Source organism: Muntiacus reevesi, chromosome 13 (genome assembly GCF_963930625.1).
Source record: "Muntiacus reevesi chromosome 13, mMunRee1.1, whole genome shotgun sequence".
Classification (NCBI taxonomy): domain Eukaryota; kingdom Metazoa; phylum Chordata; class Mammalia; order Artiodactyla; family Cervidae; genus Muntiacus; species Muntiacus reevesi.
The window spans coordinates 17,894,342-17,922,165 of NC_089261.1; the positions used below are offsets into that span (position 1 = coordinate 17,894,342).

The 27,824-nt window shown below is 41.4% G+C and overlaps 1 long non-coding RNA gene across 1 annotated transcript; it reads left to right on the forward strand.

The window, feature by feature from the left end:
• Window positions 1-27,366, forward strand: LOC136145583 (uncharacterized). Its single transcript, XR_010658811.1, has 3 exons — window positions 1-825; window positions 3,995-4,226; window positions 26,881-27,366. It is a non-coding gene; the product is annotated as an uncharacterized lncRNA (long non-coding RNA).
• Window positions 27,367-27,824: the final 458 nt, after the last annotated feature.

A 27,824-nucleotide genomic window follows, 5' to 3' on the forward strand; every position in this document is an offset into this window, starting at 1 on the left:
CCGGCAAGGGGCGGGGAGAGGGGGTGCGGCCGGCCGGGAGAACTGGAGGAGCTGAGGCAGGCAGAGAGGAGCTCGCGGGGCTGTGCTGCGCGCGACCTGGTACCGCCGTCACTGCTGTTGCCGCCGAGCCAAGGGACGAGGAACTCGGCTCCATCGAGCGTCGCAGCGACAGCGGAGCGCCCCGCAAAGCGTTGCCCGGGCGACCGCGGCAGCTCCACCTAGCAGCAACAGGGCGACTGAAAACCCGGCGGTTCCCCCTCGCAACCTTCCTCCTGCTTCCTGTCCCCCCAGTCTCCCCTTCCTCATCCTTTGTCACCCCCCTCCTCTTCAGCAAACGCCGACCCCCTGAGCGCTGGCCGGCGCTGCGGGGCCCCTCCACCCTGCCGCCTGGCGCGGGCCGGCCAGCCGCACCGCTGAGGGCTCCGCGCGGGCCAAGTCCGCCCGCCTCCTGCCTGGGCCTGGCGGCCGCGCTTCAACACCAACCAAGCTGAAGAGCTCCTGCTGCGCTTGGCTGCCCGCCGCAGCCGAGGTCGCAATCCGTCGTGCTGTCGCCGCCCTCAACTCCTTTCCCGAGGGCCCCGCGGAGCTGGAACTGGCGCTAGAGGAGGAACTGGAGCTGCTGGCGGCCGGGGAACGGCCTTCCGAACCCGGGGAGCATCCCTAAGACAAGCCCAGGGAGGGTCGGACTGCCGCCACAGCGCCCGCCCAGAATTCGGCAGAAGGATCTGGTGTTAGCGACCCGAGGGGGCAAGGCATTGCTGGAGAGGAGCCAAGACGAGTCGGCAGGATGAGCAGCTGCACAAGGAACTGACAGATAAGCTGGAGGTGAGGACGTCCCTCCGGCGATGAGTGAGACCGAGTGGGGACGCCTGGGGAGGCACCTGCCCTCTGGGTAGCTTTGGGAGCCACTCACTCATCCATCCCCCGCCTTCCCTCCTCATCCTACTGTTACCAAATCGCAAGTGCACATGCCCCAGGCACAGTGAGGCCAATCAATACTAAAACATAGAGTTTGAAACAGAGAAAGGTTTATTATAAATTTATACAAGGAGAGGGTGTCTCATATCCTAAAAACCCCAAGGTTACTGAAAGCTTTCAGCAAACCCCTTCAAAAGCAAAAGGTGAGGGTGGGGGTTGGTTAGTTGTTGCAAACTTCTTGGTGTCAGATCCTTTGTTCTTCAGGTCAGGTCATGGTCAGTTAGCGACGTTCCTGTAAATCTCTACCAGATGAATGTTATTCTCTGTCCTGACAAGAAAGAGCAAGGTCCCAAGGCACAGCTTTCACTCTCCAAGGTCCCAGTCCTGGCTAAGAGGAGGCAGATCTCAGGTGGCAGCTCCCTCAGGGCCAGGTACCCACACCCTGCCCAGCTGTCATCCCCGAGGGAACCAGGCACCCAACCCAAGTGGCCCTCAGTCTCCTAAGTCCACCCAAATAGGGGAGACCAGGTCTGACAGACTGTGACCCACACAGTCAGCCACTGCTAGTAGGTCACAGAGACAGGGATGGGGGAGAGGTTCACTACTGCCTCAAGGCCTGGGCCACGGCTGGTGGAGGGCCTTAATCAGGGCTCTGGAGCAGGACGTAGTCCCCAGTCTGTTCCCTGGGCCCTCCAGCTCACCTGCTGGCGGGATGCTGGGTGAGCTTGAGGGCCTCCAGGAGAAGGCCTGAATCTGCCTCTTGCTTCACTATCTACCTGATGATCTCTGCACCACTAACCCTTAGCTGAATCACTTACCTCATGGTCCCTCATTGACTGTTACTTGTGGGCAGGGTCCACTGTGGCACTGACCAATAGCTGAGCAGGACAACCACCGGTTGCTCATTGACAGTTTGTGGCTTATCGGCAGGGCCCACTGAGGAACCGGACCAATGGCTGAGCAAGACCTGTTGCCTAGTAACGGGTGTGGCGTAATGAGGCCCAGCAGAGGCTGCCTGCTGAGGGATGTGCCCATCCTGCTCTGTTACACTACCTCATGGAAAACTGCCTGGAAGCGGGGTGGAATGGATCGTTTGGGATCATCAGAGAAGGTCATTCATTGAATCCACTTGACTTTCCCACGCTGCTCACAACAAATTGGTCCATGCAGGGTTTCAAACACTGTGGGCCGTTCTCGATGTGTACTGTTCACAGCATCTAAAATAGAGCATACCAATGGCTAAGCAACCCACTCCAGTATTCTTGCCTGGAAAATCCCACGGACAGAGGAGCCTGGTGGGCTATAGTTCATGGGGTTGCAATAGGTCCACAACTGAGCGACTAACACTTTCACTTTCAAGCCCCATTTTTTTTTTTTTTTACAATGGGGCTTCCCTGGTGGCTCAGCTGTAAAGAATCCTGCCAATACCAGAGATGCAGGTTCAGCCCTGTGTTGGGAAGATCGCTTGTAGAAGGAAATGGCAACTCACTCCAGTATTCTTACCTGGGCAATCTCATAGACAGAAGAGCCTGGCAGGCTACAGTCCATGAAGTCGCAAGGGTTGGACATGACTTAGTGACTAAACCACCCCCACCACCATGGCTACTTTACACAGCACTGAAGTGATGTTTGCATACAGATAATTAAAAAGCAGGGAAGCATTTAAAATATGTTCCAGGTTTTCAGAGAAGTAGCGAGTCACTAATCAGCATGTTATCCTAAAGCTTTTCAGCTGTGTTAAGGCCTCCAGGTAGCCATGTTTTAACTTCCCACTTGGAGGGAAACAGCTGCCTTAAGAGAGCTTCATATAACGTTCAAATACTCAAGAATTAGGAAATATGGTTCCATTGCAGAAATAAGGTGAGCCTGGGCTCATCATGTGACCATTGGTTAAGGATTTAATTTGGACTGCAGTATATTTATATATATTTAAACAGTACTTTCTGTTCTCGTTCTCACACATGCAATTGGTTGGTCAAATGCAACCTTTGAGAACCATATAACTTGTCCTTTTCTGCCTATACATTTACTATTGTTACCCAATTTGATTGCAGCTTTCTTTTTACTCACAAGAGAATAATACAGTCCTGAATAAAGTCTGAAATTGACCCTAGTCTGGTCCCATATTACTACTGCTGGTTGAATAGTTAGAGTACAGATTCAGAAACTTTTCTGTAATAAGAAGTGTGTTTGTAGTTCAATGACGTATCAAATCAGAGAGGAAAAAAAGGAAACCACTGAATGCCCTGTAGTTCAGTTAACTGCCTAGTTGTAGTTAACTAGCTAAGCCAGTTGATGAACTCCTGAGATACCACTCTGAAAAGTGGTTTGTGAAACCTATAGGTAGACTGCCAAAAAACAACTCCGTGAATTGAATTTTTTTAATTTTCACTTGAAAGCAGGCAACAAGAAATAAAAGGATGTCTTTAAAAAGATTCAAAAATTAGAAAGAGATTTGATTATGATTATATAGAAGTATTACTGCAGAGATGGATGCTTGTGATTTGAAATTCCTTCAGTGAGGGATTTGATTAAAGAGATAGCTAACCTGAAAGAAACATCCAGTCAGTCAGTTTGATTGGTGATAGAGTTCAGGGTAATCTTCTATGTGCAGTTACACACATTCTGGGTTCCATTTGGAACCCACCTTTGTACATGTCTTCAACAAAAGAAAATGATTTTGAATTTCTATAATGAGAAAGGTTCTGGCATTTTGTTTGTGAAACCAACCTTCCCTTCTTTGGAAGAAGGGAATATTTTTGCAGTTGTGGGCAACTTTTCCTATATGGCAGAGTGTTTTGTTTTGACTGACAAGGGAAAAGAAAAGCGAAAATAAAGGCTTTGGAGTTTTTAGACCCTGATGCTGGGAAAGATTGAAGGTAGGAAGAGAAGGGGACAACAGAGGATGAGATGGTTGGATAGCATCACCGATTCAATGGACATGAGTTTAAGTAAACTTGGGGAGTTGGTGACGGACAGGGAGACCTGGCGTGCTGCAGTCCATGGGGCTGCAAAGAGTCGGACATGACTGAACAACTGAACTGAACTGAAATTAAATTAAATCCTTTCCCCCCAGCAATTAGAACAAGAGAAATGTGAAAGATGATTTGAGAACCAAGAAGGGGAGGACGTGTGTCTGAGCTGGAGACTGGTGTTAAACAGCTTCAGTTTGAGTTGGAGAGTCAGCCAGTAAGGAAGCAGATTAAGAAGAAACATGGACTGTCCAAAAATTATCAGAACAGAACTGTTATTGGATCAACTCAGGTTATTGGATCAACTCCAATAGGTTATTGGATCAACTCAGCAGGGTGAGTCACAAGTTAAGAATTTGTGGAATAAAATTATAAAAGTTAAAACAGAGCTTTGGTGTAATGTCTGTCGTGTATGTGGTAAGAATAGTTCAGATTTTTGTTGCCTTTGTACTGATATCAACAAATGAAGTGTTCTTCACCTGTAAGAATTCCAGCTTTAAGGTGTCAGGAGCAAAGACCCTTGCCTGTCATTAGCCAGCTGTGAAATTTTGGCAATCACTTAACTTGGGAGTTTTCTCACCTTAAAAATGAAAGGGTTTGCTTAATGATTTCTGGTATTTCTTATAGCTCTTGTTGTTGCGCTTGTTCTTCAGTGGCTAAGTCGTGTCGGACTCTTTGCAACCCCATGAACTGCAGCATGCCAGGCTTCCCTGTCCTTCGCTATCTCCTGGAGTTTGCTCAAACTCATGTCCATTGAGTCAGTGATGCCATCCAACCATCTCATCCTCTGTTAGCCCCTCCTCCTCTTGCCCTCAATCTTTCCCAGCATCAGGATCTTTTCCAGTGAGTCGGCTCTTCACATCAGGTAGCCAAAGTATTGGAGTTTCAGTTTCACCATCAATCTTTCCAATGAATATTCAGGGTTGATTTCCTTTAGGATTATCTGGTTTGATCTCCTTGTAGTCCAAGGGGCTCTCAAGAGTCTTCTCCAGCACTACAATTCAAAAGCATCAGTCCTTCAGCGCTTAGCTTTCTTTATATTTCAATTCTCGCATCCATACATGACTACTGGAAAAACCATAGCTTTGATTATACGGACCTTTGCTGGCAAAGTTATGTCTCTGCTATTTAACATGCTGTATAGGTTTGTCATGGCTTTTCTTGCAAAGAGCAAGTGTCTTTTAATTTTATGGCTGCAGTCCCTGTCCACGGTGATTTTGGAGCTTAATATCTTAATAAAGTCGCTGTTTCCACTTTTTCCCCATCTATTTGCCATAAAGTGATGACACCAGATGCCATAATCTTAGTTTTTTTTTTCTTTTTTAAAAAAGTTATTTATTTTTTAATTGAAGGATAATTGCTTTACAGAATTTTGTTGTTTTCTGTCAAACCTCAACATGGATCAGCCATAGATCTTAGTTTTTTGAATGTTGAGTTTAAACCAGCTTTTTCACTCTCCTCTTTCACCCTCATCAAGAGGTTTTTTAGTTCCTCTTGACTTTCTGCCATTAGAGTGGTATCATCTGCGTATCTTTAAAAGTACATGATTCATCTAAACAAATAAATAAAAGTACATGATTCTTTTACCTAGAGAAAATCTTTCACTGATAAATTTCTGTTAATGGTTTTAGCTCAAATGTTAAAACAGTGCCATCTTTAAAAGGAAAAGCTTGGGGGGAAATTTCTAGAGCAAATGATTTTCATTGATGTTACATTTTTTACTATATCAATACATTTCTTCTTATTATTTAAACATGAAAGGAGGTATGTATATCTATATTTAAATTTTGTTCTCGTTATTCCCTCATTAAGTAAAAGTTCTTTTTTGTAGATTTTTAAGGTGGTGTCATGGAAGTATTAATTAACCAAAGTCAAGACTGTAAAATCATTGCAGAGAAGTTTGAGGGTTGAGTAGGTGGAAATCTAGTTTAAATACAGAACATACCTTTTACAAATGCAGAAACATTATTCATGCCCTGGTCTCTAAATCTACTTTTGAAAATTAAGAACTGGATTTATTATTGTACCTCAGCCCTTCTTATGTGTTGAAAATGAGTTTAGTTACCAGAGGAAAAAAGAACATCTACTCTGATCTCATCCCTAAGCACAAACGATCTCAGGAGAACACTGCTCTTGTCTGCATGGTTAGGTTTTGGTGCTTAGGTCTCTGGGAAAGGCTTAGCTACAGCAGCATGTGAAGTTATTTCACTATATTGTGTCCCAGTTGCTTCCTATAGGAGCCCTGAGACGGGTCAGAACCGTCGTGCTTTACCAGGAAGTGGGAAGTAAATGCTCCCACTAGAGAAAAGAAGAGGAAGAAGGAGAGGTATAGGAGAGAGTAGAACCAGGGGGCCAGGGGAGATGAGGGGCAGTGGAGAGACAGGAGAGAGATGGAAAAAACTTGAAAAATAGCTAGTTGCAGGAGGTATTGAATGTATGTGAAGGTGAAAATTCAGTTGGTAGGTGGAGCTAAAGATCTCTGGTTTCTTTCTCCTCTGGGGAATCAAATCACTATTTGATTGGCTGAAAAGGAGAAGCTGGACAGTTCTTCAAGAAGTCATTACAGGGCCAGCTCAGTAGCCTTTCTGACTCAATTCTGAAACCTTTTTTCAGCAGTTGGGAAAGATATATTTATCCTTGTAAGACTTTATAGATTTTTGAGTCTTTGTTCACCATTCATGAAAGATTAACCAGATAGGCCTGGCTAGGTTGACTTATTTGCTCAAGAACACTTATTTAATACTTTATTTTTATTATTACAACAGTCTCTTTGTCTTTTTAAAAAACCTTTTAAAGGCTCAGACAGGCTCCTCTGTCCATGGGATTCTCCAGGCAAGAATACTGGAGTGGATAGCCATGCCCTCCTCCAGGGGATCTTCTTGACTGAGGAATCAAACCCTACTCTCCTGTATCTACTATAGGCAGCTTCTTTACCACTGAGCCACCGGGGAAGCCCAGTTCTCCTCCATTTAATACCTATTCTAAATAAGTGTTTCTTATGGAGGCTTATGAAAGGAATACAACCAACCAGAACAATTTAGGAGGAAATTATTTCTTGGGAGTTAAGTGTCTGTTACAAAATGATGTAAGCAGAAGCTGACTCAACTCTGCTTTCTGATCTGGTGAAATATAGGTGGCCTAGAGAGATGGAGTAAGAAAACAAGTACTAGCGTGACATAGCAAGAGCACACTCTGGAATGGAAGTAGTGGTATTTATTCTTTGTTTGACACATGGAAACTGAGCATCAGAAGTTTAGTGACATTTCCCAAGGCTTTGCACAGGTTACAGGTTAACCACTGATTTAAGAGTGGTTTTTGTATATTTTCAAGAATGGGTGGTCAGTCAGAAACAAGAAGCTCACATTTATTTCTATCTTATTGGCTTATTTTTTTAGTTGCTTTTGCTGAATGTTATTGTTTTGGATACTCTTTAACTTCCAAGTCACTGAGTAAAGTGAATCTAGAGGTTTGGAGTCCACTTTCAGCAGTTTGTTATATCAGGGGTGTGCTGGGAAGACAAGGATTTGTTGAGAGGCTCACTTCAGCTAGAAAAGAAAAGTAGCTTTTGCATATTGGAGTGCCCTTCTGTGAAGACAGCATTTCCAGCTTTTTCCAGATTGGTACTCTTGCTCCTTAGTAGGTTAAAAACATTATTTGAACCTGCTCTTAATTATTGAGGGGCTTCCCTAGTGGCTCAGATGGTAAAGCATCTGCCTGCAATGCTGGAAACCTGGATTTGATCCCTGGTTGGGAAGATCCCCTGGAGAAGGAAATGGCAACCCACTCCAGTACTCTTGCCTAGAAAATCACATGGATGAAGGAGCCTGGTAGGCTACAGTCCATGGGGGTCTCAAACAGTCAGACACGACTGAGCAACTTCACTTACTCTCTAATTATTTACCCAGAGAGAGCCATGCCTGATTCAGGGGTCCTCAGGTTGGTTCTGTTAGTATCGTGTTCTGATTATCTTTTTCAAAAGAGGAGAGCTTGAGATTCTAACATATTAGGTCTAAATTTGGGGAATTGCAAGGTCCAAGATTCAGATGAGTCACTGTGGGAGTAGATCTTCTTAATGCTACTAGATTTGACTTAATACAATGGCAGTGGGCTTTTTTTTTTTTTTTTTTTACATTGAAATCTGAATTCCATTGGTCCCTGTAGGCAGCTTAGTATATTGCATTGGAGTAATGAAAACAGAATTAAATGAGTTGCCCCTGCCTGGTGTGGGGTGAGGCATCTAATTTTTATACCTGCCATGTGGATTGCAGGTGATAGGTTGGGGTTTACTGGCATAGAAAAAAAATTGACTGCAAATTATACACTCTTTTGTTATGCTGCCTGACCCATAGTTCTGGTCCCTGAATATTGTTGCCTTGAAAAATAAAGTATCTGTAACCAGTGAGTAAACATAATCAGCAGAAAAGCTGGTAATATTTGTTTTGACTCTGATAGCATCTCTCCATTGCTCTTCATTGGTGTTCAGGACAGTGATACAGTACTATCATGTATTTTTAAAGCTGAAAAATAATCTCTAGTCTAGCTGGACCAGGCCAGAAAATGTTGGTAAAATGTTTTTCAGAGGTTCTGCAAATTTGATTGTGTTTTTAAATATTTGTTACACTTTGAAGAGCCATTACCAAAAAACATCCTATGTTCTCTTAAGATGAACGCTAGTTTAAACAGGTGAAAGACCATTGGTGCCTCAGGTTGTGCTGCCAGTTCACCTTGCCTTTGTGCCCTCTCTGTTAACTAAATAGTATGATGCTGTTGTAACCTGAGCTGTGTAAAATCTGGTGGCATTTGTAACTTCTTCACTGGGTGAATTTAAAAATTTGTGTTCAGTATTTTTAAATTAGGGCTATCCAATTAAAATAAATAAATTTGTATTAAAAAATAAAATCAGAGCTAAGCTAAATCCACAAATACATCAATACTGAGTAAAGTTACCACTATCATCCTTGTCCTTCAATTTCAAATTATTTTTAGAAAGCCTAAAATTGAGGGCGGGAGGAGAAAGGGATGACAGAGGATGAGATGGTTGGATGGCACCACCGACTCAATGGATATGAGTTTGGGTAAACTCCGGGAGTTGGTGATGGACAGGGAGGCCTGGTGTGCTGCGGTTCATGGGGTGCAAAGAGTCGGACATGACTGAGCGATTGAACTGAATTATTTTTAATGAGTTTATAAATCTTATATAGTCAAACTTATAAATATTTAATATTAATAAAAGATAACCTTTATCTATATCTGTTTATTGAGACTTCTTATTGAGACACATGTAAAAGTATATGAGTTGGGAAAAAACCTCACCAGACATAAATTGAAAAGCCATTAGTTTAGATCAGTAGTTCTCGAACTATAGTCTGAGGAGCCATAGGTCTCCAAGAGGTGCCTCAGAATAGTTATAAAGTAGTACAATTCAGTTATTCTTAGCAAATTTATAGAATTGTGCCACCATCACTGTGAACCACCTTAAAAAAATTTCTATACTCCTGCCCTCCCTGCAAAGATTCCCTGGTGACCTTTTGCAGTCAGTTTTTAATCCCCACCCACAGCCCCAGACAAACATTGATCTGCTTTTGATCTGTATTGATGTCTTTCTTGGATATTTTGTATAAGTAGAATTGGACAACACATAGTTTTTTGTGTGCCTGACTTCTTTAGCATAATGTTTGTGAGGTTCACTTACATTGTAGCATATATCAATAGTTCCTCTTTATTGCTGAATGTATCCTGATGTGTGGATGTAGTGCATCTTGTTTATCATTTCACCAGTTGATGGATTATCTAGTTTTCGACTATTATGAATTGTGCTGCTATGAACATGAACTTGATTCATGTACAAGTCTTTGTGTGGACATGTGTAACTTTTTAAGAAACTGCCAAACCGCTTTTCAAAGAACCATGTATCATTTTGCATTTCCATGAGCAATGGCTGAGAGTTCCAGTTTCAACAAAAAAGGACCCTTTTTAATATTAAAAAAATATGGTGTATTCTCACATGATGATAGATGTCATTCTAGTATCTGCAGGATGATAAAAAAGAACAAAAATGACAGGGAATTATAATGTTCCTAGAAGGATTTATGTTCTGTAATCACAGCAGCATTTAGTGACTTGATGCAGTTAGTCTATAGGCTGTACTTTGTGTGTACTCATAGCAATTCAGTGGCCCACAAGGATCATGGTTGGAAGCTACTGGTTCAGATGATGTGTTTATAAATAAACATAAGCCATCTTTTAATCATCTTCTATAAAATAGAGACCTACTTCATAAAGTTGTTTAGAAACCAAAGCATTTGGCCCATACTAGGTGCTCAATTATTGACAACTGTTACTACTAGGAATTAGTGTGACTTTAAATAGCAGGAGACCTGGGTTCAGTCCCTGGGTTGGGAAGATCCTCTGGAGAAGGGAAAGGCTACCCACACCAGCATTCTGGCCTGGAGAATGCCATGGACTGTATAGTCCATGGGGTTGCAAAGATTCGGACATGACTGAGTGACTCACTTTCACTCTTGGAGCCATACAGGTGAGAATTCTAACTTTTATGAACCAGGTTAAACTAATAGCAGTCTCTTCTTTATTCAGACTGACTTGGAATAGAGACTAATTGGATTTTTGGAAACACCTCTTTTCCATACTTCTTGCTGACTTCAAAATGTTACTTGTATCTATCCATTTCGTTTGATTTCCTCTTTTTTGAATTGGAAACCCCTCTTCCCCACCCTCAAATTTATCAAAGCCCCTTAGCAAATGTTGTTCCTGTTTTCTACAGCTGTAGTTCTCATCTCTGATGTGCACAAGAATCACCTGGGTAGTTCTTGCACTGAATACTGATTCCTGGGTCCCACCCCCAGAGATTCTCATTTAACTGCTCTGTGATCTGAATGTCAGCATCTTTTTTTAAAAGGCAGGTGATTATAATGTATGGCCAAGGATGAGAATTATTATTCTAATATGAAACAGGATTGGTGACAGTGTTCTTGCCTACTTGAGTATCAACAGTCAGTGTTAACAAGTATCTTAATTCCTTCATCGTAAAGGCATTAAGCAAAATAGAGTCTCTGGGATACCCTGTTAGAATGACACAAAGCCTCTGGAGGAATCTCTCAGGTAAGCCTTTCTTCCACCTAAGTGGTACAGTCAGTATCTGAAAGGAGTTTGTGTGTAATGAAAACAAAAACTTTAAGCTGTGCTAAGTCAGAGCATGTTTCATTCATCATCACTTTTTCTAGGAGGCAACGTGACATAGTGAAATGGATTCAGGTTTTGGTACTAGATGAATCTGGGTTTATTTTGTATCTGTAGATTATTATGTTGAGTGAGATACAGAGTTTGCAATTGCAAATTTTTCTCATGTGGAAAAAAATAGGGATTATAAAAAACACAACAGGAATCATACTATACACCGTACAGGGTTGTTAGCATTGTAGACTATATATAAAATCCTTAGCAAACTTTCTGGCTTAGTAAGTAGCAGTTGTATTGTATACACCATCCCTCCTCATTCTAAAGACTATCTTTGACTTGTTTGTATCTCCAGTGCCAATCACAGTGCCCTAAAGATCAGAAGGTTATAAAATTTGATGATGATATAGAAAATCTGATTTCTTTTTTTTTTTTCAATCAATTACTCATAGGTAAATAATAGAGTTGTGGCATTGTAAAATTAGAGCTCAGCAAGTAAGTGTTGCTACACATTATTTAATAGCAGTATCCATTCATTTTTGTTTAATGAGATTCATGGTCAAAATCATGCCGTGTCATACAATCCAGGGAAAAAACAGTAGCACCTCAGTATTTAGCAAGTGATGCTTTAGTGGCTATAGTAAGTTTGATATAAACAAGAGATATAGTTGCAAGGGAAGGGACAATTGTAAAAATAGATAAGAACTTAATGTCAGAAAAATCAAGAGTTAAAAAGGTTAGGACAAAAAGAAGAAAAAAAGGTTAGGACAGATACACAAGCCAGAATCAGAACATATTAGACAAATGCAGTTCATCGTGTATTTTTTTCCTAGCTCTGACTTCAGAAGGCCTAGAAGCAATGAAATACTAGTAGTAATAAGTACCCCTAATGCACAGAGTTTTACCTCCTAAATATCATTCTTGACTAAAAGGAACCAGGGCTCCTTGGAGAAATTACTAATTCCAAGTTTGTAGTAGGAACTTAGGCTGAGTCTGAAACATCATTTTGTGCTAGAAGCAAGAAAGTTTTCAAAACTTACTGGAATAATTATGTGTGTACATCAGTTTAGCAGCAAGATCTTTCTTGACCCACCCTTTCATTTAATGAAAATGAAAACAAAAATAAATAAATAGGACGTAATTAAAAGCTTTTGCACACCAAAGGAAACCATAAGCAAGATGAAAAGACATAAGGAAACCATAAGCAAGACAATCCTTAGAATGGGAGAAAGTATTTTCAAATGAAGCAGCTGTCAATGAATTCGTCTCCAAAATACACAAACAGCTCATATAGCTCAATATATAAAAAAAAAAAAAAAAAAAAAAACCCAATCAAAAAAAATAGGCAGAGACATAAATAGACACTTCCTCAAAGAAGACATACAGATGGCCAACAAACACGTGAAAAGATGCTCAACATCACTAATTATGAGAGAACTTCAAATCAAAACAACAATGAGGTATCTATCACCTTATGCCTGTTGAAATGGCCATTATTAAAAAATCTACAAACTAAATTCTGGAGAGGATGTGGAGAAAAGGGAACCCTCTTGCACTTTTTGTGGGAATGTAAATTGGTACAGCTACTACGGAGAGAAGTATGAAGGTTCCTTTAAAAACTAAAAATAGAACTACCATATGAGCCAACAGTCTTGCTACTGGGCATATATCCAGAGAAAACCATAATTCCAAAAGACACATGCAACCCAATGTTCATTGCAGCACTACTCACAATAGCCAAAACATGGAAGCAACCTAAATGTCCATCAACAGATGAATGGATGAAGAAGATGTGGTACATATATACAATGGAGTATTCAGTTCAGCTCAGTTCAGTCACTCAGTCGTGTCCGACTCTTTGCAGCCCCATGAATTGCAGCACCCCAGGCCTCCCTGTCCATCACCAACTCCCGGAGTTTACTCAAACTCACGTCCATTGAGTCAGTGATGCCATCCAGCCATCTCATCCTCTGTCGTCCCCTTCTCCTCCTGCCCCCAATCCCTCCCAGCATCAGGGTCTTTTCCAATGAGTCAACTCTTCGCATGAGGTGGCCAAAGTATTGGGAGTTTCAGCTTCAGCATCAGTCCTTCTAATGAACACCCAGGACTAAACTCCTTTAGGATGGACTGGTTGCATCCATGGATGCAGCCCATGGACTGCAGTCCAAGGGACTCTCAAGAGTCTTCTCCAACACCATAGTTCAAAAGCATCAATTTTTTGGCACTCAGCTTTCTTCACAGTCCAACTCTCACGTCCATACATGACCATTGAAAAAACCATAGCCTTGACCAGATGGACCTTTGTTGGCAAAGTAATGTCTCTGCTTTTTAATATGCTATCTAGGTTGGTCATAACTCTCCTTCCAAGGAATAAGCGTCTTTTAATTTCATGACTGCAGTGATGAAATATGCATCACCATCTGCAGTGATTTTGGAGCTCAAAAAAATAAAGTCTGACACTGCTTCCACTGTTTCCCCATCTATTTCCATGAGGTGATGGGACCAGATGCCATGATCTTAGTTTTCTGAATGTTGAGCTTTAAGCCAACTTTTTCACTCTCCTCTTTCACTTTCATCAAGAGGCTTTTGAGTTCCTCTTCACTCTCTGCCATAAGGGTGGTGTCATCTGCATATCTGAGGTTATTGATACTTCTCCTGGCAATCTTGATTCCAGCTTGTGCTTCTTCCAGCCCAGTGTTTCTCATGATGTACACTACATATAAGTTAAATGAGCAGGGTGACAATATACAGCCTTGACGTACTCCTTTTCCTATTTGGAACCAGTCTGTTGTTCCATGTCCAGTTCTAACTGTTGCTTCCTGACCTGCATATAGGTTTCAATAGAGTATTACTCAGCTATAAAAAAAAAAAAAGAATAAAATTGGGTCATTTGTAGAGATGTACAGACTGTAGGATGGGCCTAGAGACTGTCATTATGAGTGAAATAAGTCAGAGAAAAACAAATACTGTATATTAACACATATATGTGGAATCTAGAAGAATTGTACAGATGATCTTATTTGCAAAGCCCAAATAAAGACACACAGACTGGACACCAAGAGGGGAAGGGGAAGGGGTAGGAGTGGGATGAATTGGGAAATTGGAATTGACATATACACACTATTGATACAGTGTAAAAATACTATATATAGGATCATTCCAAGCTGGAATCAAGATTGCTGGGAGAAATATCAATAACCTCAGATGTGCAGATGACACCACCCTTGTGGCCGAAAGTGAAGAGGAACTGAAGAGCCTCTTGATGAACGTGAAAGAGGAGAGTGAAAAACTGGCTTAAAACTCAGCATTTCAAAAAACTAAGATCATGGCCTCTGGTTCCATCACTTCATGGCAAATAGATGGAGAAACAATAGAAATAGTGTCAGACTTTATTTTTTTGAGCTCTAAAATCACTGCAGATGGTGACTGCAGCCACGAAATTAAAAGATGCTTGTTCCTTGGAAGAAAAGCTATGACAAGCCTAGACAGTGTATTAAAAAGCAGAGACACTACTTTGCCGACAAAGGTCCATCTAGTTAAAGCTATGGTTTTTCCAGTAGTCATGTATGGATGTGAGAGTTAGACCATAAAGAAGGCTGAGTGCTGAAGAATTGATGCTTTTGAACTGTGGTGTTGAAGAAGACTCTTGAGAGTCCCTTGGACAGCAAGAAGATCAAACCAGTCAATCCTAAAGCAAATCAATCCTGAATATTCATTGGAAGGACTGATGCAGCAGCTCTAATACTTTGGCCACCTGATGCGAAAAGTTGACTCACTGGAAAAAAACCCTGATGCTGGGAAAGATTGAAGGCAGGAAGAGAAGGGGACGACAGAGGACAAGATGGTTGGATGTCATCACTGACTAAATGGACATGAGTGTGAGCAAGCTCTGGGAGATAGTGAAGAACACGGAAGCCTGGTGTGGTGCAGTCCATGGGGTCACAAAGAGTCGGACATGACTGAGCAACTGAACAACAACAACTATAACAAAATAGATAACTAATGAGAACCTACTGTATAGTTCAGCACTGAACCTACTCAGTGCTCTGCGACAAACTAAATGAGAAGGAAATCTAGAAAAGAGGAGATATATGTATACATATAGTTGATTCACTTTGCTTTACAGTAGAAACTAATACAACATTGTAAAGCAACTATACTTTGGTAAAAATTTTTAAATAAATTTCTCTTTCTGGTAATTCATTATTAGTGTACAGAAATTCAACAGGTTCCTGTTTATTGATTTCATATCCTTCAACTTTACAGAACTGATTTATTCTAATCATTTTTTGGTGGAGGCTTTAGGGTTTTCTATATATAATATGTCATCTGCAAATAGTGACAGCAAACCCCCTCCTTCCAGAGGAACCACTATCCAGACTTTTTGTGATAATCATTCCTTTCCTTGGCTTTCTGTGAGTTTTACTTGCTAAATGTGTATCTGTAAATAATACCGTTTTGTTTGCTTGTTTTTTAATTTTGCATCAATGGAATCATACAATGTGAATTATTTTGTGTCTGACTTCTTTTCACTTAGCATTTTGTTTTTGTAGTTCATCCATGTTGACACTTACAGCTTAGGTAATTCATTTGCTTTGATGTATTATATTCCATTGTGTGAATATATAAAATACCTGAGTCATGTCCTGGTACCTTGACTGCTGTGGGGGTAGAAAGTATTATAGGGTAGGGGCCCTTCCATATGGGCTGGAGACCTTGGGGATGCCCAACTCCAGTCCAGGGTCCCAGGAGGTTGACCTGCCTCGACCTGCCTAGGGATCTGGCCCTCAAAAGGTTGTCATGCCTCAACCTGCTCAGGGATCCACCAGTCAAGGGGTCCCAGGAGGTTGACATGCCTCGACTTGCCCTGGGACCCAATTCTCAGGAGGCTGATCTGCCTTGATCTGCTCGGGGATTTGATCTCCAGAAGGCTGTCATTCCTCAGCTTGCCTGGGGATCTGCACCCTAACCCAGGGATGCCTGGCTCTCAGGTTGCAACAGTACTGTGTAGGGTAAGTTGCAAAAAGACTCACCACCTTCAATGGAAATTGAAGGCGGCCTATTAGTTTTTTCTTTTCCTCCCTGTCATCACTGTCTTTCAGATGGGAAATAACCAATCCACTTCCTGACAAACATCCTTGAGATGCATCCTTGATAACTGGAAGCTGTTTGATTCTCTAACTCTAAGGAGAAGTCACTTAAAATTTTTTTGTGTCACTATGTGGCCATGGTATCCTCTGGGGAACAAGGAACACTAGCCTGAGGATGGGAGTTTAAATTACAGTGCCATCCTGCAGCTAGACTTATTCTGCAAAAGACAAGGGAAATGGACAGAGATTCCTTATGTCCAAATTTTCTTCCGACTAAGAAATATGAAGGAACTCTGTCCTAAGTATGGGATTGTTGTATGCCCTAAAAGTGAGCCTACTAGGCAAGTGGTGTTAGGCACAGACAACCAAGAGAAGGTACCCGCCTGTGAAGGCTCACCTCCCATGGCTCCCGAGTTGCCTGGTGCTCCTTCCTTGTATCCAAACATGCCCCCATATCTGGGAGCACCCCCTCCACAACAGTGAACTCGAGTATGTCCCTAAGTCGAAACTGGAGGAGTATTTGGACCAACCTGAGTCCATAAGCCCTTCACCCTCTTAGAGCTAGGACAGATCAAATAAGACCTGGAAAGCTATACAGATGGAATATATAGATACATTCCAACACATTACCTTGGCCTTTGACTTAATGTGGAAGGACATCATGGTCATATTTAGTCAAACTTTATCTGACCCTGAGCATGCTAGGCTCTTAAAGGAAGCCCAAAGATATGCTATGGGGCTTCACATGTCAAGTGATAAATACCCAGTAGGGGAAACTGCAGTCCCCTCCTCAGGTCCTAATTGGAATTATAATGACTCTGAGCACATCTTGGAAAAGGATCGTTTTCTGATATGTGTGAAGGCAGGACTGAAAGCTGCCCAGCAAAAAGTAATCAGCAATGCCCGGGCCTCAGCAGTAACTCAGGAGCCCAGTGAGAACCCCACTGCCTTGCTGGAAGGGCTAAAAGAGGCCCTCCAATGGTTACTAGAAAGATCCTGCAGAGGAACAGGCCTCCAAATGACTATAAGGCAAGTGGTCTCCTCTTGTCCCACTTGCCAATTAAACAACCCCCAAGGAGCTTGAAAACCTCAGCCTGTCCAACGATGTGGGACCTACCCAGGAGAGGATTGGCAGATGGACTTCACCCAGATGCCAGTTTCTCAAGGGTAAAAATATCTATTAGTCATGATAGGTACATTCACAGGATGGATTGAAAGCTTTCCCTCCCAGACTGAGAAGGCTGAGGAGGTGGTAAAAAAAAAAACAAAAACAAACAAAAAAAACAACACTGTTCCATGAAATCATTCCAAGATTTGGTCTGCCCAGGTCATTACAAAGTGACAATGGGACATCATTTACTTCTAAGTTCACCCGAGGGGTCGCTAAAGCATTGGGCGTTACTTATTATCTCCATTGTGCCTGGAGGCCTCAGTCTTCAGGAAAAGAAGAAAGAGCCGACCAAGTCTTAAGATCAGTGATAAAAGCAGATAACCCAGGAGACCTCCCTGGGATGGAAGGAGGCTTTACCAATAGCTCTCCTCTGCACCCATATTGCCCCTAAGGAACATGTTGGTCTTAGTCCTTATGAGATGCTATATTGGAGACCTTTTGTTTGTGTCAATGACCTCTTCCAAGATCCAGAGGCTCAGACCTGCTGGTCTTATACCATGGCCATAGGGCAACTCCAACAGGATGTATGCTTGTGGAGTGTCAACCAGGACCCAAAAGATTCTAAAGAGTCACCACTATATGCTCCAGGGACTCAGTTCAGTTCAGTTCAGTAGCTCAGTCATGTCCGACTCTTTGCAACCCCATGAATTGCAGCACGCCAGGCCTCCCTGTCCATCACCAACTCCCGGAGTTTACTCAAACTCATGCCCATCGAGTCAGTGATGCCATCCAGCCATCTCATCCTCTGTCATCCCCTTCTCCTCCTGCCCCCAGTCCCTCCCAGCTTCAGGGTCTTTTCCAATGAGTCAACTCTTCGCATGAGGTGGCCAAAGTATTGGGAGTTTCAGCTTCAGCATTAGTCCTTCCAATGAACAGCCAGTACTAAACTCCTTTAGGATGGACTGGTTGGATCTCCTTGCAGTCCAAGGGACTCTCAAGAGTCTTCTCCAACACTATAGGTCAAAAACATCAATTTTTCGGCGCTCAGCCTTTTTCACAGTCCAACTCTCACATCCATACATGACCACTGGAAAAACCATAGCCTTGACCAGATGGACCTTTGTTGGCAAAGTGATGTCTCTGCTTTTTAATATGCTATCTAGGTTGGTCATAACTTTCCTTCCAAGGAATAAGCGTCTTTTAATTTCATGACTGCAGTCACCATCCGCAGTGATTTTGGAGCTCAAAAAAATAAAGTCTGACACTGCTTCCACTGTCTCCCCATCTATTTCCATGAGGTGATGGGACCAGATGCCATGATCTTAGTTTTCTGAATGTTGAACTTTAAGCCAACTTTTTCACTCTCCTCTTTCACTTTCATCAAGAGGCTTTTGAGTTCCTCTTCACTCTCTGCCATAAGGGTGGTGTCATCTGCATATCTGAGGTTATTGATATTTCTCATGGCAATCTTGATTCCAGCTTGTGCTTCTTCTCATGATGTACTCTGCATATAAGTTAAATAAGCTGGGTGACAATATACAGCCTTGATATACTCCTTTTCCTGTTTGGAACCAGTCTGTTATTCCATGTCCAGTTCTAAATGTTGCTTCCTGACCTGCATACAGGTTTCTCAAGAGGCAGGGCAGGTGGTCTGGTATTCCCATCTCTCAGAATTTTCCACAGTTTATTGTGATCCACACAGTTGAAGGCTTTGGCGTAGTCAATAAAGCAGAAATAGATGTTTTTCTGGAACTCTCTTGCTTTTTCAATGATCCAGCGGATATTGGCAATTTGATCTCTGGTTCCTCAGCCTTTTCTAAAACCAGCTGGAACATCAGAAGTTCTCGGTTCATGTATTGCTGAAGCCTGGCTTGGAGAATTTTGAGCATTACTTTACTAGCGTGTGAGATGAGTGCAATTGTGCAATAGTTTGAGCATTCTTTGGGATTGCCTTTCTTAGGGATTGGAATGAAAACTGACCTTTTCCAGTCCTTTGGCCACTGCTGAGTTTTCCAAATTTGCTGGCATATTTAGTGCAGCACTTCCACAGCATCATCTTTCAGGATTTGAAATAGCTCAACTGGAATTCCATCACATCCACTAGCTTTGTTCGTAGTGATGCTTTCCAAGACCCACTTGACTTCACATTCCAGGATGTCTGGCTCTAGGTCAGTGGTCACACCATTGTGATTATCTGGGTTGTGAAGATCTTTTTTGTACAGTTCTTCTGTGTATTCTTGCCACCTCTTCTTAATATCTTCTGCTTCTGTTAGGTCCATAACATTTCGGTCCTTTATCAAACCCATCTTTGCCTGAAATGTTCCCTTGATATCTCTAATTTTCTTGAAGAGATCTCTAGTCTGTCCCATTCTATTGTTTCCCCTATTTCTTTGCATTGATTGCTGAGGAAGGCTTTCTTATCTCTCCTGGCTATTCTTTGGAACTCTGCATTCAAATGGGAATATCTTTCCTTTTCTCCTTTGCTTTTCGCTTCTCTACTTTTCACAGCTATTTGTAAGGCCTCCTCAGACAAACATTTGCCTTTTTGCATTTCTTTTCCATGGGGATGGTCCATCCCTGTCTCCTATACAATGTCACGAACCTGAGTCTAGGGACTCAAGTCCTAATTAAAGTCTCGAAAGATGGGTCCCCAAAGGCTCAACTCCAGCCCACATGGAAGGGCCCCTATCCTGTAACACTTTCTACCCCCACAGCAGTCAAGGCACCAGGACATGACTCCTGGATTCACTACTCATGAGTCAAGCCGTGGAAGAAAACAGAAGAGGACACTCAATACACCTGTGAGCCCCTGGGAGATCTCAGATACCTATTCAGAACTACAAATGCCATTCTAATGAACACCCCCAAAATTAAGTTTCTGGGGATAAGATTTCTCAGGACAGCTCTAAAGAGCCAGCACAGCTTGGCAGAGGTTGTACTCCACGACAGACAGGAGACAGATCTCCTGACCCCTTGACAAGGAGGGACTTGAGCCATCTTGAATGAGACATGTTGTTTCTGGGTAAATACCTCCAGCTAAGTTAAATAAAGTCCCACAGTCCTCAAGAAGAACATTCAGACTCTACAGGATCTCAAATAATAAGCTGGAGAGTTTTCGGGGTGGCTACAATCTCTCTTTGGGAGATCCTCCTGCCGATGGGAAATTTGGAGTTGGCTAATGCCCCACGTCCAAGGGCAGAGAAGCCCCAGCAAGACGGTAGGCGCTGGAGCATCGGCTGTGAGGTTGCTGGAGATTGTGAGGAGATACTCCACGTCCAAGGGCAAAGGAGAAGCCCCAGCTAGACAAGGGCAGACAGACTGAAAGCCACAACCACAGAAAACAACCAATCTGATCAGATGGATCACAGCACATGGATCACATGCAGTCACCATCTGTAGTGATTTTGGAACCCCCCCAAAATAAAGTCTGTCACTGTTTGCATTGTTTCCCCAGCTATCTGCCATGAAGTGATGGTACTGAAGCCATGATCTTAGTTTTTTGAACGTTGAGTTTTAAGCCAGCTTTTTCATTCTTCTCTTTCACTTTTATCAAGAGGCTCTTTAGTTCCTCTCCACTTTCTGCCATAAGAGTGGTGTCATCTGCATATCTGAGGTTATTGATATTTCTCCCAGAAATCTTGATTCCAGCTTGTGCTTCATCTAGCCTGGCATTTCGCATGATGTACTCTGCATATAAGTTAAATAAGCAGGGTGACAATATTCAGCCTTGACGTTCTCCTTTCTTGACTTGGAACCAGTCTGTTTTTCCATGTCCAGTGCTGTTGCTTCTTGACCTGCATACAGATTTCTCAAGAGGCAGGTCAGGTGATCTGGTATTCCCATCTCTTTAAGAATTTTCCACAGTTTGTTGTGATCCACACAATCAAAGGCTTTGGTGTAGTCAATAAAGCAGAAGTAGATTTTTTTTCAAACTCTTGTGCTTTTTTGATGATCCAACAGATGTTGGTAATTTGATCTCTGGTTCTTCTCATGCCATTACATTTCCCATGCCATTACAGTCTATGGGGTCGTAAAGAGTTGGACATGACTGAGTGCACATATACACACCACGTTATTTGAAATTGTTGCCTTTTTGTATTTTTGCTCTTCCTTAGTATGTTAAGTGTATTAATGATTATGATCATTTTGACTTTACAGAGCACCTTCTCTTCCCCTTAGGAGCTGTGAGGTGACAGGTTATTTTGATTTGGAATAATTATTTTGACATTTAAATGAGCCTCTGTCTGAATGTGCCCAAATTTTCATTTCTATCTTTTTAAACTTTCCTGCTCCTGAGAATTTTCAGGCTTATAAAACTCAGGTAATTAAAAATCTCCATCACTGCATCCCAGATAGACATGGGAGTTGCCAGAAAGGAAGCACAAACAAGTTTAAATAGAATAACGCTTAGCAGTGAGATAACATATTATACCTGAAAGCCTTCGCAGACATTAACTAATCGATTTTCCAACACATTGGAGAAGTAGGAAATGGGTTTTTATTGTATTTTAATGGCTGAGAAAGTGAGATATGCTTTTAATCTCTTAACTCTTCCTGAGAAGTGAACTTTCACAACTTTCTTTGTTTAAAATCATAAAGACACTTTTTTGCAGCCAGGTTTACATGATAGATTTCTGTCTTTTTAAGAGGAATCTTGTAAGAGACTCATCCCTTGACCTTCCGTTTTTCTCAGAAGGAGGCAGCTGAGTCAACTTCAAAGCTTATAGATTTCATTTTCACAAAGCCAACATACTAGGCAGTTTCCAGAAGCAGTAAGCTCCTTTTGCTCCTTCACCATCCATGGAGAATCAAGAAAATAGAACAGATGCCAACTCAGAACACAAAGTAACATCTAATTCCCCCTGAAGGATGGTCTGGTGGTGGGTAGAGTTAGTTTGTCCCATGTGTTTGAGGGCCTGAGGAGACAAAAAGGCCAGATTGCTTACATGAATTGCTTATGTTCACCCAGTTAGGAAAGGAGTCTAGTGATAGGTGATCCCTTTCCCAATATTTTTTGGTTCTTAACCTTTTTTCCTTCAAGACATATGTTTATTTTGCCTAGAGGTCTAGCTCTAATACCTTTCTCTTCTAGTCAAGAAAATATAGTGAGTAAATATTTTTAATTTTGTTACTACTTAAATTTTTTGAAGAAATGAAATATTTACTTCATTACTTTATTAGTAATAACAAATGATTGGCAACATATCTCACAACTAATTATGACCAAATGGTATGTTCATAGTTACAACTCTACCTAAGATTTTTTTAATTAATTTTTTTCAAAATAGTAAGTGGACCTTGTTATATTTTTCAGTATATTTGATTTCTTCAACAAAAACAAACAAACCCAACAGTCTTCCTATTACTTGCTTACATCAGGTATAGTTCTCTTTATTTTTTTCACTGTTGATTTTCTTTAAATCATTTTTGTCCATTGTGAGACAAACCCTTTCTGAATCCTAGAGAAGCGGCAAGAGGTGAGCTACCCTTACATCAAATAGCCTACAGTCAAGCACAAGTGATTGTTTTGAGGAAATAACTTGTACTGGGAAAATCACATAACCTCTCCAAAGTTCAGTTTCCTCATCTAAATAGTGGGTTAATAATACCTGCTTAACAGGTATCATTATGAGGACTTAGAAATAATTCACATGATAGCACTTAGTACTGATGCAAGGTAGGCACTCAGAGACTATTCAGTTTACTTCTGGAGAACCATGCAAGACACTATCATTAGATTATTAAATTATAATATGAAGACTATTTAAAAAATATGAATTGAGAGACAGAAGTGAGAACTGAGAGCTAGAATTATTAGGAAAGGATCTGTGGAGGATATGAGGTTTAAAGAGGCTTAGAGCTTAAATGATGAAGCTGTAGGTATTATCAGGGTAAGGAATGGATAGGCTCTGATTTGGAGAAAGAGTTTGGACTACCCTACTTAAGCCTCATCAGCTTTTTATCCCAACATCGTATCTGCATTGATTCCCAAGTGATTTCACAGAAAATAATGCTGTACCCTGTGGTTAAAACCCTGAGCTAATCCTTGTTAGCATTACTGCTATTTTCATGGCAACCATCAGATGATATATAATCTTAGTGAGGCAAGATGTGAGAAGTATTTTCATCAACAAATGCCCAAATTTACTGATGGAATGTCCCATGGGAGATAACCTTATCACTTAGCTGCTGTCCCCCCAGTCTAAACTCTGCTCTTCTACATTTCTGTGTTTGAACATTTAGTAGGAGATATTTTTAAGAAAAAAAAAAATCTTGCCACGAATTTTCTCCCATAAGGGAATATCATTACGCTTGAATTCTGTTTGAATAGTTTTTGGAAAATGAATATAAGTGATAAGATAAATCTGAGAGGTGGGAAAGGCTTTATATTTCATTTATAAATATTTTTGTAACTTGATAAAGTTCTGTAACTACTGGCAATGAGGTATGAAGGTAAAATTGACTTGATCATTTTTAACATTATTAACATTCTTAATATTTAAATATAAAAATTTCCTACTGAAAACTGAACTCACTGTAATATGGGGGATTTTATAGAGTTTATTTTGTTTTCTGTGACATTTAAGGAATATGTTGTAGAGGATTTGTAAATGGACGTGATGTGGGTAGAAGGAGATAAAGGAGAAATCTGGGATAATTCCTTTGTGTGGAGCTAAAACTCCTAAGAATGAAGTTGCCATTTCCTAAAGAAAGGAAGAGGCAGGAGAAACATGTTTGGGGGGAGGTCCTAGAACCAAGAGTTCAGCTTTTGTACATGTTGAGATGCACATCAGCTATCCACCTGGACTTGTTGGGTAGGTAGTTGGAGGAGCCAAAAGTCAGAGCTGGAGATAAATTACAAAAGCAGTCTGAAAGCATTCAGGAAGAAGTGCCCACTGGAGACGTGGCTGTTGCTGGTAATAACCAAGGTAGTTATGAGGAGTCTTTTCCCATGGGTGTGGTTTTAGAGTGGCATTTTCATTGGCTTTTGGATCAGACCTATATTTGAATACTAGCTCTATCTGTTATGCCCGATGTCCGAATCCCCGAGCGGGAAGAGAAAAGGCTTCCAAGACAATGCAACTCGCCAAAAAGGGAAGTTTATTACTGACTCGAGCCAGGGCCTTCTGCCCCCACCCATCACAGTGGTGCAGGGTCAGAAAAAAGCCCTGAGCCCAAGCTGTTAGCAAATTTATAAGATATGCATAAGCAATTAGTAGCTGGCTTAAGCGGATTGGTTACATGTTTGCAAAGCAATTCTATTGGTACAGACTTTCGCGGGCTTTTTCAAACCTGGGCGTTCGCGGGCTTTTCAGCTTTCCCTTTGTTTCTTACTGGGCGCATATTGATTGGCTGGCTCCAGGTTACCTGATGGGGGTAGGGAATCTTACCATTTCGGGGGAAGCTAAAACTTAATCCAGGCTGCCTGTCATGGTATTAACCCTGGCAGCCTCACACTATCATTTACTAATTAAGTGACCTCAACCATGTGAGTTAATCTCATTTAGCTTCACTTTCTTCACCTATAAAACAGGTTAACAGGACATATCCCATAGCATTGTAGAGATAAAATGAAATAACATATGTTTCTTAGAGCAGTGGTTGGACGTGGTAAGTGCTTTAAAAACATTCATTATCTTCTTTTTCTTCAGATTTAGTTTGTTGCATTCAGTCCAAATTAACAAAACATGTGCTTCTCTTCCAAAATAAAATAAACCTAAAGTCCACTCTCACATATACTTTTGGAGGTGCCTACTTAATGATAAGCTCCAAAAAGGATTTGATTCAAATCTATTTCCTATCAGTCAGTAATGACCTTATAAAATAAAGGACTTTTGTGCAGATCCCCTGCGACTTGGCCTCAGTTAGGGCTGTCATTCTCTCCATCAATCTCTGTGCCAAACTTTCTTGGCTCTTTAAAATCAACCTGCCTTCTTTTACATTTAATCTTTTGGGCTTTCTCTGCCAATGACTTGAACATCAGATCTTCAATTCAGTTGATCTTTGAGGTTATTAGAGCTATGATAGTGATGGAGACAGCAAAGCAGCAGAACAGTTAGCACATACAGTACCTAACTGTGCACCAGACGCTCTTCTCAGTACTTTATATAGATTAGTTTATTTCACCCGCAGAGCAGGCTTTTGAGGTAGCTACCACTTTATCTTCATTTTACAAGTGAGGAAACTAAGGCACAAAGAGTTGTGTAGTTTTGCCTGAGGTTACACACTGCAGTAACTGGGAGAGAAGAAAGACTGTGCTCTTTTCAGAGGCTGAGTTTGGAAGACAGTTTTCCCACAAGAACGGAGTCTTTTTCATCTCTGTATCCTTAATTAAAAGTATAGAAAGCAAATGTTCCATCCATGTTGGAGTTAGTGCAAAGTGCCAGCACATCAAATGAACACAGAGGATTGTGTCTTTTTTTTTTTTTTTAAAGGAGTGGGGAGACCAAGTGAATCAAAAGCTCTGATTGTGAATACAGTATACTGGCAACATCTGGGGCCTGTTTTATTTTATAAGTCCTCATAGGACATTTAAAAATAACAATTACAAAATCTATTCTGACTTCTGAAATATTTTTTATTTAACTAGCAGTAGGGATCTGACATTGAATAATGATCCTACTCCAGAAACAAAAGCAGATTAACATTTGTCCTTTTTTTTCCAATTAAAAGTCTGTGCTGCCAGGTTTGCTGGTCTTTGATGCTGAAGGATTACTGTTTGTGACGTGATTAAAAGATGATAATAAAACTAGTATTGTGGTCTAATTTTAAAGTTAGCTCAAATAAAATTAGACATGACCCCTAAGGGCAGTTTTTCACAGATCCATATAAACAGCCATTCCCTTCCATGAATAATAAACATTGTTAATGACATCGGACTTTCCTCATTCCAGGGGATGAGTTTTTAGCATATCTGAAAGTCATCCACTATGTGGCTTTTTGTCTAAAAGAAGAAAAATAGTATTAAAATGGAAGGAAACTGAAAATGGGAGTCAAGCACCAACCAGCTGTGTGATCTTAGACAGGACCTTACTTTCACTCATTCAAATGATATTGTAGGCCTATGCAAGGTCATGCTTGGGTTCCCACTGGTGTGCACAGTTGTGTATCAGTTTAGCACACATGTGGGGTCATAGGTTCTTTTATTCTGGTTTGTTCGTCTGTGGTGTTCACCATACCCCACTAGAAGTTTTCTCACCCCGGCCCCCTAGTTTTAGGGGCCCGTTTTCCCCAGGCCCATCCAACTATCTCTGCTTAAGGAAATCTTTCCTACCAAGATTCAACCCAAACCCCATCTTCTGGGGAAGTCTTCAATAATCACACTAGCTTCTCTTAGCTGCTTTCACCAATTTTCAGTTCAAGGTCAACCACACACTGCAGCGCAAGATTAACTGCATGTGCTGAAACCCTAATATATTTGTGACTCCATGTGGCTCAGTCTGTCCAAGACATTAAGTACAATTTAACTTTCAACCTAGATTTCTCCCTGACAATATGTGTTGACTCTTTTCTTTCTTCCACTTTACTTTCAATATATTTTGCTCTTCTGTAAGTCTTTGTTCTGATTTTTTTTTTTTTTAATCTTTTTCTCTAGGTCCAACTTTCTCTGTTACTCTCCATTGCCCCTTGTCTGTGTGGACTCACTGCCAGGAATGAAACTGACAAAAGCAAAGTATCCATAGAGGGAAGAGGAATCAAGCCGGGGAGAGGATCTAAGCAAGCAAAATGTAACGTCTTTTGAGGATGCTACAGAAGGAAGAGATGTGAACACTTTGACATGAATAAATATTGTCCTTCCCACCATGCCGAGATCATTGGGAGAAGCTCCGAATTGGGTGAGAAACAGTCATTCACTTCCTCTAAGAAGTTATACAAAGTCTTAGCTTTGAAATATTCCAAAGCATTTTATTGTTAGGGCCCAACAGTGTGTTTTCAGGTTGGAAAAAATCTAATTCCACCTGTTCTGTAAAAACAGTGGTAACTAAAAAAAAATACAAAACAAAAAACAATGGTAACTGAGATGTCCTTCAGGGTCATTGAATGGTGAGATTTTAGATATTTGGTTGTTTAGTCCCAATGCTGGGATACTGACACTATCAAATGGAGGGAGTTTTGTGTTTTGCAAACTGTGTATGGGGGGAGGGGGGGTAATTCAGAGCAATAGTTAAACAAGAAGACATTCTCTCTCAGGAGCAAAAGGAAAAAAGTGGTCCAGCCTGTGCATAGGCTGCCCTCTTTATTTTCGTATGTGCACACAGGCACACACACATACACACACTCTCATGACAGGCCACCAGCACTCCATGACCTACCTTCAGCCCTAGTGCAGATGTTCCCACAGGGGCTGCCCCTAGGCAGTAAGGAGGTAGCCCCAAGATTCCTCAGCTTTGGAAACAGACTCACATACTTTATTCATGGCAGGATATGCTCTCGTTGGCTGCCTGGGGCTTCTTTTTCTTCTTCCTCCTCCCCCAGGTGAGGCAGCCAGCACCTCCCAGGAAGCCTCTTAGAGACGGTAAAACTCCATGCCTCTGAGTG